Here is an 11,976-nt window from a genome sequence, read left to right on the forward strand (position 1 = left end):
CAGGAAGTTGTTGTAACTCGGGCATACAATTTCCGATCTGTCCCAAACTTCACAGCTTTGATAAGAGTTCTGGCCTGAAGACAACAATATTCAGTTACAGTCATAGCGCCGCCTGTGGGCAACAGGAAAGGCCATGTTTTACACAGTGATGAGTAGAACAACATGATATTCGGTCGATCTAGTCTTAAGCCCTTGTTGATGTTAAATTGTTAAGATCTTAAGTTTTCAGTGAAGGGTGTGTCCATGGCGGCCTGTCAAAGTATTATGTTTCACCAGGACATAGGAAGCTGTTGTAAGTCAGGCATACAATGTCCGATCTGCCTCAAGCCTCACGTTTGATAAGAGTCCTGGCCTGAAGACATCTACATGCCAAAATTAGTTAGTTATAGTGCCACCTGCTGGCAACAGGAAACTGCATGCTTTACACTGTAATCAAGTTCATAAAGTGCTATTCTTAAGAAATGATTCCTTGCACATAAGGGTCAGAGCTTTGTCATTTTAAATGGTTATTGTTTAAAACAGTGTTCAGAGTTTACAGAAGGAAATTGAATACATTGATGTAGAATCTGATCAAATAAACCTAACAGTATCTTCCCTCCTAGAGTTCTTCCCACAACTGATCCGACCGTTTCAACAACTTCTACACCAAAACCTACTATGTAAGTCACAAACACATATGCTCAGATTTGTTTATGTGGATTGAAATAGTTGAAAGAAATCCTACATTTATTTTTATTTTATGACGGCATGACTTTATTGTATAAAGCAATAATATTTGGGAGGCAATTCAAATGTAACGCAAATCATTTGCGAGAGCAAAAGCATTGACTTAATATTTTTCCTCATTTTATTTTCTTTCAATCTTCTATTTTTCAATCACAATGTCACTTTAGGGGCTCTGTAAAGATCACTGACGTGACAATGAAGCGCGAATCACCTTTTTTGCATTTGACAAGATTTGAGCGAATGCAAATAGCTTATCGAGAGAACACAAATATCTTTGTGAGAGAACGCAGACGCTTTGGAAAATACTTTTTTCCTCATATCTCATATTTTTTTTCCACCACCATGTCCCTTTAGGGGCTCTGAAACAAAGTGTACTGAATAAAGACTGGTGGTTTAAAAGATGTTTTTGCACTCTCTCATTGATTTTTTTTTTTTTTGGCCACAGGCTATTTAATACTGAGCACCGATGGTGTGAGGACCCTATTGGAATTGCTCAGCCTATTATTATTCTTTTCCCCAAATTAATCACTTTTTTGAAGGCCTAAACATAGAAAACTCATGAAACTTTGCACATGCGTAAGAAGTGGTGCAAATTTTCGGCTGATATGAGTTTCAGAATTAGACATGGCAAAATGGCTCAATAGCGCCGCCTATAACATTTTATTTAAAAACAATAAATCACTCAAAACTGAAAATTTGATGTTTTTCCCCCAGGGCATGCACGATTTAGGTGTGTCAATAGGTTTTTTTTCTTCTATGAGAGTAAAAAACACACAGAGATAGTAATCCATATGAAACCCCGTGGCTCGTGAAGACACATTGATGTCTTAAGACACGAAGCAATCGGTTTTTGCGAGAAACCGATCAGTATTTGGGTTATTTTTTTACCTAATATCTAGTATTTCCAAACCCCGTTACTTCCGCCGGAGAAGATCAAAACCCTCCGTGATCATATATATCGATTCCTCATAGTGTCTGCATGGATGGCACGGATTGGTCAAATGATGAATCTATGTAAATATATATCTATGATCGCGAAAATCTGAAATCGTCTGAAATCTGATACATTAATATAGAATCTGATAAAATTAACCTAACAGTATCTTCCCTCCTAGAGTTCTTCCCACAACTGATCCGACCGTTTCAACAACTTCAAAACCCACTAAGTAAGGCACAATCACATATGGTCAGATTTTTTATGTGGATGGATATTGTTGAAAAACTTCTTACATTTATTTGTAATTTTTACTAAAACATTGTTACGTCCCTCAGCTCTGGTGTTTGTTGCTACACGTGTTTGAGTGAGTTCATGCAGTGTGTGTCTCTTGATTGCAGATGAGCCACACCTGAGCGGAGCCTGTAGTAGCGCTATAAAAGATTTCCTGGAGCATTTCAGGGGGCGCACACAGATCCTTGAGAGTCTGCACAACCGTGCTCACCTGCTGGCTTTGGTTGCCGTTCAGCCGTCCACCCAGTATAAAACGTTCCGTACTGATTGTTGTTTTTCTTTGTTTTTTTTTGTTAAACTACCTTTAAGGACCATTTTGTTAAATAAAATACCCCTACATTATTTTTGACACGAGCTGGTTTGTGTGCGTCTCTCCTTCATGTTAAGGGTGGTGTCCGACCGCCCGTAACATATTGGAGGCTCGTCCGGGATATAGTTGATATAATCGGACTTTAGTGTTAAATTGCGGAACTTCTGAAAGCTGCAACATTTTGGGTGAGTATTCTGGTGGGCAATTATGTTTGTCTGTTCATTTGTTTAGTCGAGGTTTATTTTATTTTTGGTGGATATCTCAGGAGGGGGCACTCGGATGTCTCGAGCTGAGTAAGCCACTGAAGATACGAAGGTATTTAGGATTTTTTTTTGGTTTTGTGTGTAGGTAGTAAGAGTAGTGGGACAACATTTTGCCTATCAGAATACCTTTTGTTTAGTTGTATAGCCTGTGATATACTGTGGCATATTGCCTAATTTAGTGAGCGCCCGTCTTCGGATTATACGACGGTATTGAATACAATTTGTGGGTGGACATTAAAGTTTGTGGTCGTTTGTAGCCTATATTGTGCTTTTTGTTTGACCACTTTAGATATTCGCTACCTTGTACTGTAGCTTTGTAGCAGTTAAACTGCTTTGGTAAGTGTTCTCTTATTTTATATATATATATCTATATATAATTTTTTTTTTTCTCCTTGACTTTGGTGCGCTCTTAAGCGTCCTTTTGCGGGGTTTTTTGATACTTTAATTCGGTGCGCGTTTTAACCATCGTTTCGTGTTAAAATGGCAACGGAGGAAGCTTTTATTAAAGAACCCTCTAATGAGTTACTTTTTAAATTGTCGAAAGAGCAGTTGCTGAATTTGGCAGTAACGTATAAAGTTGAGCTCACTTCTGCTGAAAAGCGCACCAAAGACTCAATTAAAGCCGTCTTACAAACTGCTTTGGTTAGTCAGGGCATTTTGCCTATTGAGAAACAATCTCCCGTGTCTACAGAGGCATTAGAGCTGCAGATTCGATTGAGAGAGTTAAATATCAAAGAGAAGCAAATTGAGTTAGAGCGGGAGCGTATGCAAGCACATGCCCGTGAGACTGAACTTGAAAACCGACTGGCTTTAAGTAAGTTAGAAATCGAGGCCCAGAGGGAAGGCGTTGTTCCTTCTGACCCTAATTCCTTTGACGTCACTCGCCACATTCGACTTGTGCCACCTTTTGTGGAAAGAGAGGTGGAAAAATATTTTCCACACTTTGAGCGTGTCGCAACCAATTTAAATTGGCCAAAAACTGCATGGGCATTCCTCCTGCAATGCGTTTTAGTGGGAAGAGCGCAGGAGGTTTACTCGTCGCTAACAGTAGAGCAGAGCGGTGACTACGATGTGGTGAAAGCGTCAGTTCTGAGATGCTATCAGCTGATCCCTGAAGCATATCGACAGAAGTTTAGGAACTTAAAGAAAACTGAGCGGCAAACTTTTGTTGAATTCGGTCGAGATAAAGCTGCTCTATTTGATCGCTGGTGTTCATCACAGCAGGTTGATAGTCAGGAGAAATTGCGTGAGCTAATTCTCTTAGAGGAATTTAAGAACTGTCTTCCGACCGCTGTGGCAACCTATTTAGCTGAGCAGAGGGCCGAATCTATTTCTGAAGCTGCTATACTTGCGGACGAATATGTTTTAACGCATAACATTGCCAAAGAACGTTTTCGCTTAAGAGTTAATCCCTCCACGACCTCTGATGTAGACGTGAAAAAGAATGCAGTAAAACAAGAAGACAGACACTGTTTTTATTGTAAAAAACCTGGGCATGTTGTGGCAGACTGCTTAATATTGAAGAAAAAACAGTCCTCGAAACCAATGGGTCTTGTTAGTTCTTCGACGAAAATGTCGCCTGTCCTTCATGCAGAGATAAAGTCAGAGAAAACCGAGTCCATGTACGAGCCCTTTCTGACGAATGGGACCGTATCTGTGCTTGGTGAAGATGCCGTGGCTGTGCGCATCTTGCGAGATACGGGCGCTGCGCAGTCTTTCCTCCTCCGTGGCTTGTTGCCCTTGTCTGAAAAGACTGCAACCGGTAGCAGTGTCCTTGTTCGAGGAATCGAGATGGGTTTTCTCGATGTTCCCTTACATAAGGTACATCTGGAGTCAGACTTAGTGTCTGGTAATGTAGTTGTTGGCGTTCAAGACTCTTTACCAATCCCTGGTGTGACGTTTCTCCTTGGTAATGACCTAGCCGGTGGAAATGTGTGGAGCCGTGGCGACGTTCCACCTGAGGTTGTTTCTGTGCCGCTCACCCAAGAGTGCCCTGATGAGTGCGCACAAAAATTCCCTGAGGTATTTCCTACTAGTGTTGTCACTAGGTCGCAGACTCAGAGGTTGAGGGATGCAGTACCTCCCAATAACGTGGACCTGAGCGACAGTTTCATTGCTCATCCTACAGAATGTGAGAGGCTCTTTGAACCTCCTTTCACTCAATGCCACAGTAGTCCTAGGCCTGTAGTGAATGAGGAAAAAGAAAAGCACTTAGATATCTCATTGTCATTAGAGAAACTTATTGCTGCTCAACAAAAAGACCCCACTCTTGTTTCATGTTTTAATGCTGTTCAATCTGTTTCAGACCGTGCAAGCGAGAGTCCGACCTACTTCATCAGAGATGGCCTACTTATGCGAAGGTGGAGACCTCAGAGAAGTAATGAGTGGAATGACATTGACCAAATTGTTTTACCATCTGAAAGCAGACGAGTCATTTTGAGTGTTGCACATGATGGCGTTTCTGGTCATTTAGGTGTGACTAAAACATTCAACCGTATTCTCCGTCACTTTTTCTGGCCTGGGCTGAAGCGTGATGTGCGCTGGTTTTGTAAAACGTGCCATGTCTGCCAGGTTAGTGGGAAACCAAACCAGACAATTCCATCTGCACCTTTGTACCCCATACCTGCCATGGGTGAGCCTTTTGAAAAAGTAATCATTGACTGCGTTGGTCCTCTTCCACGGTCCAAAAGTGGCTATCAGTATCTGTTAACCATTATGTGTACTGCTACTCGCTTCCCAGAGGCGGTGCCTCTGAGGAAGATCACTGCTAAAATTGTGTGCAGGGCTTTGTTAAAGTTCTTTTCTTTTGTTGGGTTACCAAGAATTGTTCAAAGTGACCAAGGAACAAACTTTACGTCGCGGGTCTTTTCTCGAGTTCTTAAGTCGCTACAAGTTAAGCACCGCATTTCAAGTGCATTTCATCCGGAAAGTCAAGGCGCTCTTGAACGTTACCATCAGACGCTAAAATCTATGCTGCGTGCATATTGTTTGGAGGTGGGTGCAGACTGGGAAGATGCGATTCCTTGGATGCTTATGGCCTCTAGAGAAGTCGTGCAAGAGTCAATCGGTTTCAGCCCTGCAGAGCTAGTGTTTGCCCACAACGTTCGTACGCCATTGAGCGTTATTAAAGATCAGTGGCTGAGCAAACCTACTTCTCGTAGCGCATTACAGTTTATATGTCACGTTCGTAGCAGACTTCACAGAGCGCGTGAACTTGCGAGAGCGAACTTGGAAAAGACCCAGTTTAACATGAAAACGTGGTATGATCGTAAAGCTAAAGCCCGTTCGTTTAAACCAGGAGACCAAGTATTGGTTCTCTTTCCTGTGCCCGGCTCGGTATTCCAGGCACGATTCAGAGGGCCATATACTGTGGAAAAGAAAATATCTGATCTGGATTATGTAATTTTAACCCCAGATAAGCGTCGGCATTCTCGTGTCTGTCATGTAAACATGCTCAAGCCATATCATAAGCGTGAATGTGTTCAAAATGACTTGAGTAATCTTAACTTACCCAGTCCTGTTGAGTCGCCCGTGTTGCTCTCTTCACTGGTAGAGGATGATGACGCTGTGACTCCTCCGTCGCGGTGCGTGATTGAAGGTCGACTCAATAACTCTGCTATGCTATCGATCATTGCAAAACATTTGCCTCATTTAACTTCCGCTCAAACTGCTGACATATTGTCTGTGATAGATGACTTCCCTGAGTTATTCGGCGACGTTCCAACCGTAACTACAGTCCTGGAACATGATATAGATGTGGGTGATAAGGGACCGATTAAACAGCACCCATATAGGGTAAATCCAGAGAAACGCGCTATCCTGCAACGGGAGGTTGAGTACATGTTAGAGAATAATATTGCTGAGCCTAGCTTTAGCCCTTGGAGCTCCCCGTGCCTGTTAGTTGGCAAACCTGATGGCACTCACAGGTTTTGTACGGACTACAGGCGTGTTAATGCCATCACTCTGCCAGACTGTTATCCGTTACCGCGGATGGATGACTGTGTGGACCGTGTTGGCTCTGCCACATTTGTAACTAAGGTTGACCTCCTAAAGGGTTACTGGCAAGTGCCCCTTACACCTAGGGCTAAACAGATATCAGCTTTTGTGACCCCAGATGCATTTATGAATTATAAAGTTCTGGCTTTCGGAATGCGAAACGCTCCAGCCTCGTTCCAGCGTTTAGTGAACATTGTTTTAACTGGAATGTCAAACTGCGAGGCATATTTGGATGACATAGTCCTATATAGTACACACTGGTCCGAACACATCACACAACTTCGAGAGCTTTTTCGTAGGCTGTCTAATGCCAATCTCACAATTAACCTTGCAAAATGTGAGTTTGGAAAAGCCACTGTCACTTACTTGGGGCGAATAGTTGGCAGAGGACATGTTTTGCCAGTAATGGCTAAAGTAGCCGCTATTCAAGAGTTTCCAGTGCCTTGTGATCGCCGTGCGTTACGCCGATTCTTAGGAATGGTAGGCTACTATCGGAGTTTTTGTAAGAACTTTTCGACTGTGGTTTGTCCCCTCACTAATCTTCTGAGCCCCAAAACTAAATTTGACTGGACTGAGTCCTGTAGTAGAGCGTTTGAAAATGTCAAAGCACTCTTGTTGACTGCTCCCGTGCTCGCTGCGCCGGACTTCAACAAACCGTTTCAGCTTGCTGTAGACGCCAGCAATGTAGGGGTCGGTGCTGTACTTTTACAATCGGGTGCAGACAACATAAACCATCCAGTGAGTTTCTTCTCCAGGAAGTTTAATTCTGCCCAGAGAAATTACTCCACTATTGAACAAGAGACTTTGGCCTTAGTCCTAGCCATTCAGCACTTTGAAGTGTATTTAGGCTCTACAGTACATCCAGTTAAGGTCTATACTGATCATGACCCACTCAAATTCCTCAGTCGCATGTACAATTCAAATCGTAGGTTAATGCGTTGGAGTCTATTGCTTCAACCGTTTAACCTCCAGATTGTGCATGTCCGGGGGATAGACAATGTTATTGCCGACGCGTTGTCTAGGGTGGATGCTTAATGTTAAGATGTAGATAGAGTTTTGCTGTTTGTAAAAATAAAAATTAAAAAGTTTTGTAAAGCTTTGCATTTGCCCTTTGTAATTGGAAAGTCCTAAAATGTTCTGGCCTGTGTGGCCTAAAACTAGCTTGTAATTAATTTAAAAAAAATAAATAGATAGTTTGGCGTAATTATAGTTATCTTCATAAGCAGGTACTTCTACCATCGGTGGTAATGTTTTTTTTTTGTATTTGGAACTCTATTGTCTGGGTTGGTTCAAACAGTTAGCTGAACACAGAAAAAAAGAGTTTACAATGTATGGCGACAGGTCACCATTTTGGGGTGAGGGTGTTACGTCCCTCAGCTCTGGTGTTTGTTGCTACACGTGTTTGAGTGAGTTCATGCAGTGTGTGTCTCTTGATTGCAGATGAGCCACACCTGAGCGGAGCCTGTAGTAGCGCTATAAAAGATTTCCTGGAGCATTTCAGGGGGCGCACACAGATCCTTGAGAGTCTGCACAACCGTGCTCACCTGCTGGCTTTGGTTGCCGTTCAGCCGTCCACCCAGTATAAAACGTTCCGTACTGATTGTTGTTTTTCTTTGTTTTTTTTTGTTAAACTACCTTTAAGGACCATTTTGTTAAATAAAATACCCCTACATTATTTTTGACACGAGCTGGTTTGTGTGCGTCTCTCCTTCATGTTAAGGGTGGTGTCCGACCGCCCGTAACAACATTTTAATAAGTACATTTATTAAGTGGGATTCTTCTGTTAGAATATATGACCCTGTCTGTGAAACCCTTGCTAAAGTCGCAAAATTTTATGTTTAAAAAAAAAAAAAAATGTATAAGATAATGATAGTCAAAGTGCCATAGCGATAAAAATGACGAAAATAGGTATTTTGTGTTTATTGCTGTAAATGATAAATTATACCAAGGGGTTTGAGACATACTCAATTTTTAGTTCATAACATTATAAATAGTGAAATTAGTGATTTTATTGACACTACACTTTATACTTTTGCACAAAAAAAATATCGGGTACGGGCTCCCTAAACGTTGATTTTAATCATCTCAGGGGGTTTTCATCACAACAAGACCAGCTGATTCGTATGATAGATCGGTTCAGGAACTTATTTTTTTTTACCATTAGGAAGAGAAAGACATTAATATCAATCGGCACGAGCGGCAGTCAGGTCATTACGACTTAAGCCGGGCTCAGATGTCTGGCGAGATATTTTCGTTTCATCGCCAATATTTTAATATTTTCTTCGTTGTTTTGTAGCTCAACATTGTGCCAATAATAACCATCTTAATTTAAATTCATATTAGGCCTGCTATGTGACTATTTAAAACATGTTGTGGATGGTGGTGCGTCAGATTAATGAAGTGTTTCCCAACCGGGGTGCGCAGGGTGCCGCGTAAAAGGTTTCACAGCACTTGCATCGCGGCTCATCTCACATCTAATGATGCATCTTTAATATAGGTTGTAACTTGAAAATAATACTTTATGTATGTTTCTGTCGATGGATACACGTGCTGGCTCCTCAGTTATACATTACAACAACAGCGATAATAAAAGAAAAACGTGGGCAAACGGTCTCTCTTAGTAAACTTTGTTCAATGCATGTGAGTGCTGCCGTATCTTCGAATATGAATACGGGTGTAGAGTCAGTAGACGTGATTGAGAACTCACGTGCGATCGCGATGTGAAAAGATTTGTCTCTGTGCGGTCATCCGAAAGCGCGCACATGCACGTCTCAGCGTGCATCTATTGAGTTCTCTTTCAAATCTTGCGCTTGAACGGACAAACTCACACAAGAAGTAGCCTATGTCAACATGTCCATCTTGATGAGTATCCAAGCAGACATAGTCTGAATATGCCTTAAGTGAACATACAGTCGAGAAAGCGATACCCCTGGGTCTTAAAGGAGCAGTAGCCTTTACTGCTGTCTGTTTAATGTCAAAGAAGATTAGGAATCACTCACTGCTCTTGATTGAATAGCTTTTGTAAGTTTAATAAGGATTAATATTTAATTTAAACAGTTAAATAGGCAGTAATTTTTCATTTGATTACTTTATTCAATTTATTTACCTAAAACTAATGTTAGACCTACCTGAAAAGAAAAGAAAAAAGCATTATTTTATTATCTATGCTCAATAGTAATTATTTGTGCTGCTGCTTGTACTTAAGTTATTTTGTTCTTTTCTTTATTTTATTTGACAGTAGTCCTTTTTTCCATAAACATAGCAAATACTGAACCATACAGAAACTGTGAACCTGAAACTGTGAACCTAAAACCTAAAACCGAATACTGAGCAATCTGTACTGTTACACCACTAGCGTTACTTATGCGAGGGGGTGCCACAAAATTTAGAACATTTTCAAAGTGCGCCATGACAAAAGGTTGAGAAACACTGGATTAGTGAATTAAGTTATCTAGGCTATTTGACATGGCAGCACTTAAACGTGAGCAGGAACAGAAAATAGCTGATTGCTTAAACAGCTTTTCCAATATTAATCTCGGTTGAATTACCCCGAATAATGAAATAACCGGGTTTATTGAAGAAAGTGCAGGTTTGGAACAACATGAGGGTAAATAAATGATGACAGAATTTTCATTTTTGGGTGAACTATCCCTCTCTTAATTTTTACTCCAGTACTGTACTTAATGTTACATAGTAGCCCAGTAAAATAATTTAAGTTAGAGATTTTCTACTGAAATGTAATATATTAATTAATTTATATATTAATGACTTTTTCCATGGATATTTAATTTTATTACTAAAGTTATACAAATAATTTCAATTAATTGACTTGGTAATTGTTGCTACGATCAAGCTCTTGTACCCCCAATTCGTTTGATTGTTTTTGTGCTTTTTGGACATGCATCATAATAAATAGGCCTGTTTTACAAAACTTTAAGATTTTTCCCATAAATGTGTCATATATCACTGAAAATGGGAGAATCTCAGCTTTAATGTGGTATATGGCTCATATTCAGGATAATTATGCATCAAATGTGTTGCAGTTTTAAAAATAAGCTCGTTTTTACATTGGAATTTCTCAAAAACATGATTTTCTGAGCCCGAAATTGAGCAAATCTTTAACGTAGCCATACTCAGTTAATATAAGAGATATCAAGGTAATATTTTAACAGAATGTTCTTTACATTATATAGGATGATTTTATGTAGAAAACAGTGAATCACAAAAAAATTACTTTAGGAGGGTTTTCACAGACAGGGTCATATAAGCCATTTCAAAATATCACACTACAATCATTATTTCTGCAATATCTTTATAGTAATTGGTATGCTATTCTGAATTCAGCCATATACCCTGACATAATACATACAAATAATAAAATAATCTGCTTATGGTGTTGATATAGTAAATAGGTGTTTTGCATCATAGTTGTTACTACAGTGTATATTGTAGATTTCGGCACACTGCTTTGACCAATGAAAAGACACATTTTATAATGATACATTTAATATAATGAAACTTATTACTTATTGCATAAACACTCCAAGCTGTACAGTATCAATATATATATGCAATGTAATTAATATTTTAGCCACTGTGTAGACAGGCAGTGTTTTGAATTTATCATCATATCTGTATTTCTCTCCTCTTTTAGTGGATGTCTGGGCATATTTTGCAATTCCAGTGCCAAGACTGTTTCTTCTCTGATCCTCTTGGTGGTTTGCCTCCTTTTGCTGGTGAATTAAACACGAGAAGCCGCTGTCAATCACGAACCAATGTCTGACTTCACAAGAGTTGTAGTCATTGTTTAAGCTTTGCATCTATCGTCAGCCTTCTGAGTATGATTTCATTTAATCCATGCATACATTTTCCAAAGCACTTGTCCTTTGTAGCCTATATTCCAGCATCTCAGGTGGGAGAACATGTAAAGTTCCTGGGCTTTATATCATTGAATGAGCATTTAATTAAGTTCTTTACACAGTCTGACTTACCAGAGATAAAGAAATCAACATGTTAATCCTAACTCTAAATCCAATGATTACAAGTGTATATCTCTTTAATGTTTTAAAGATTCTCTTTAAAGGTTTGATTAAAAGGTTTGCAATATCTGAGACTCTCCAAAGTGCCAAATTATTGAAACATTTAATAGTATCATATGGTAGAGATGTCACTTATCTATTAGACAAAACATCTCCTGATCACAATTAACAGAGAAAAATAAGAAAATCAATTGGAAAGCAGGACAGCAACATTATTTTACATGCTGTTTTCAATCCAAGAGAAGTAACATTATTAAGTCTACCCAAAGATTTCCATGTTTTATTATGGATATCTAAAATTAGAATTAACTCAAAGATTTAACCCCTTAAGTGTCACCCCCCTTTTTGAAAATATACATGAAAATTCACTATCCAAACTTAAATGGTTGTAATTCAAGAATGCTTTGGAATATA

General features: G+C 39.7%; 1 long non-coding RNA gene across 1 annotated transcript; it reads left to right on the forward strand.

The window, feature by feature from the left end:
* The first annotated feature begins 1,834 nt into the window (after nucleotides 1-1,834).
* Nucleotides 1,835-11,634, forward strand: LOC137083736 (uncharacterized). The gene is made up of 2 exons (XR_010906583.1): nucleotides 1,835-1,892; nucleotides 11,178-11,634. It is a non-coding gene; the product is annotated as an uncharacterized lncRNA (long non-coding RNA).
* The last annotated feature ends 342 nt before the right edge of the window (nucleotides 11,635-11,976 follow it).

The sequence above is a fragment of the Pseudorasbora parva genome, chromosome 7, assembly GCF_024679245.1.
Source record: "Pseudorasbora parva isolate DD20220531a chromosome 7, ASM2467924v1, whole genome shotgun sequence".
Classification (NCBI taxonomy): domain Eukaryota; kingdom Metazoa; phylum Chordata; class Actinopteri; order Cypriniformes; family Gobionidae; genus Pseudorasbora; species Pseudorasbora parva.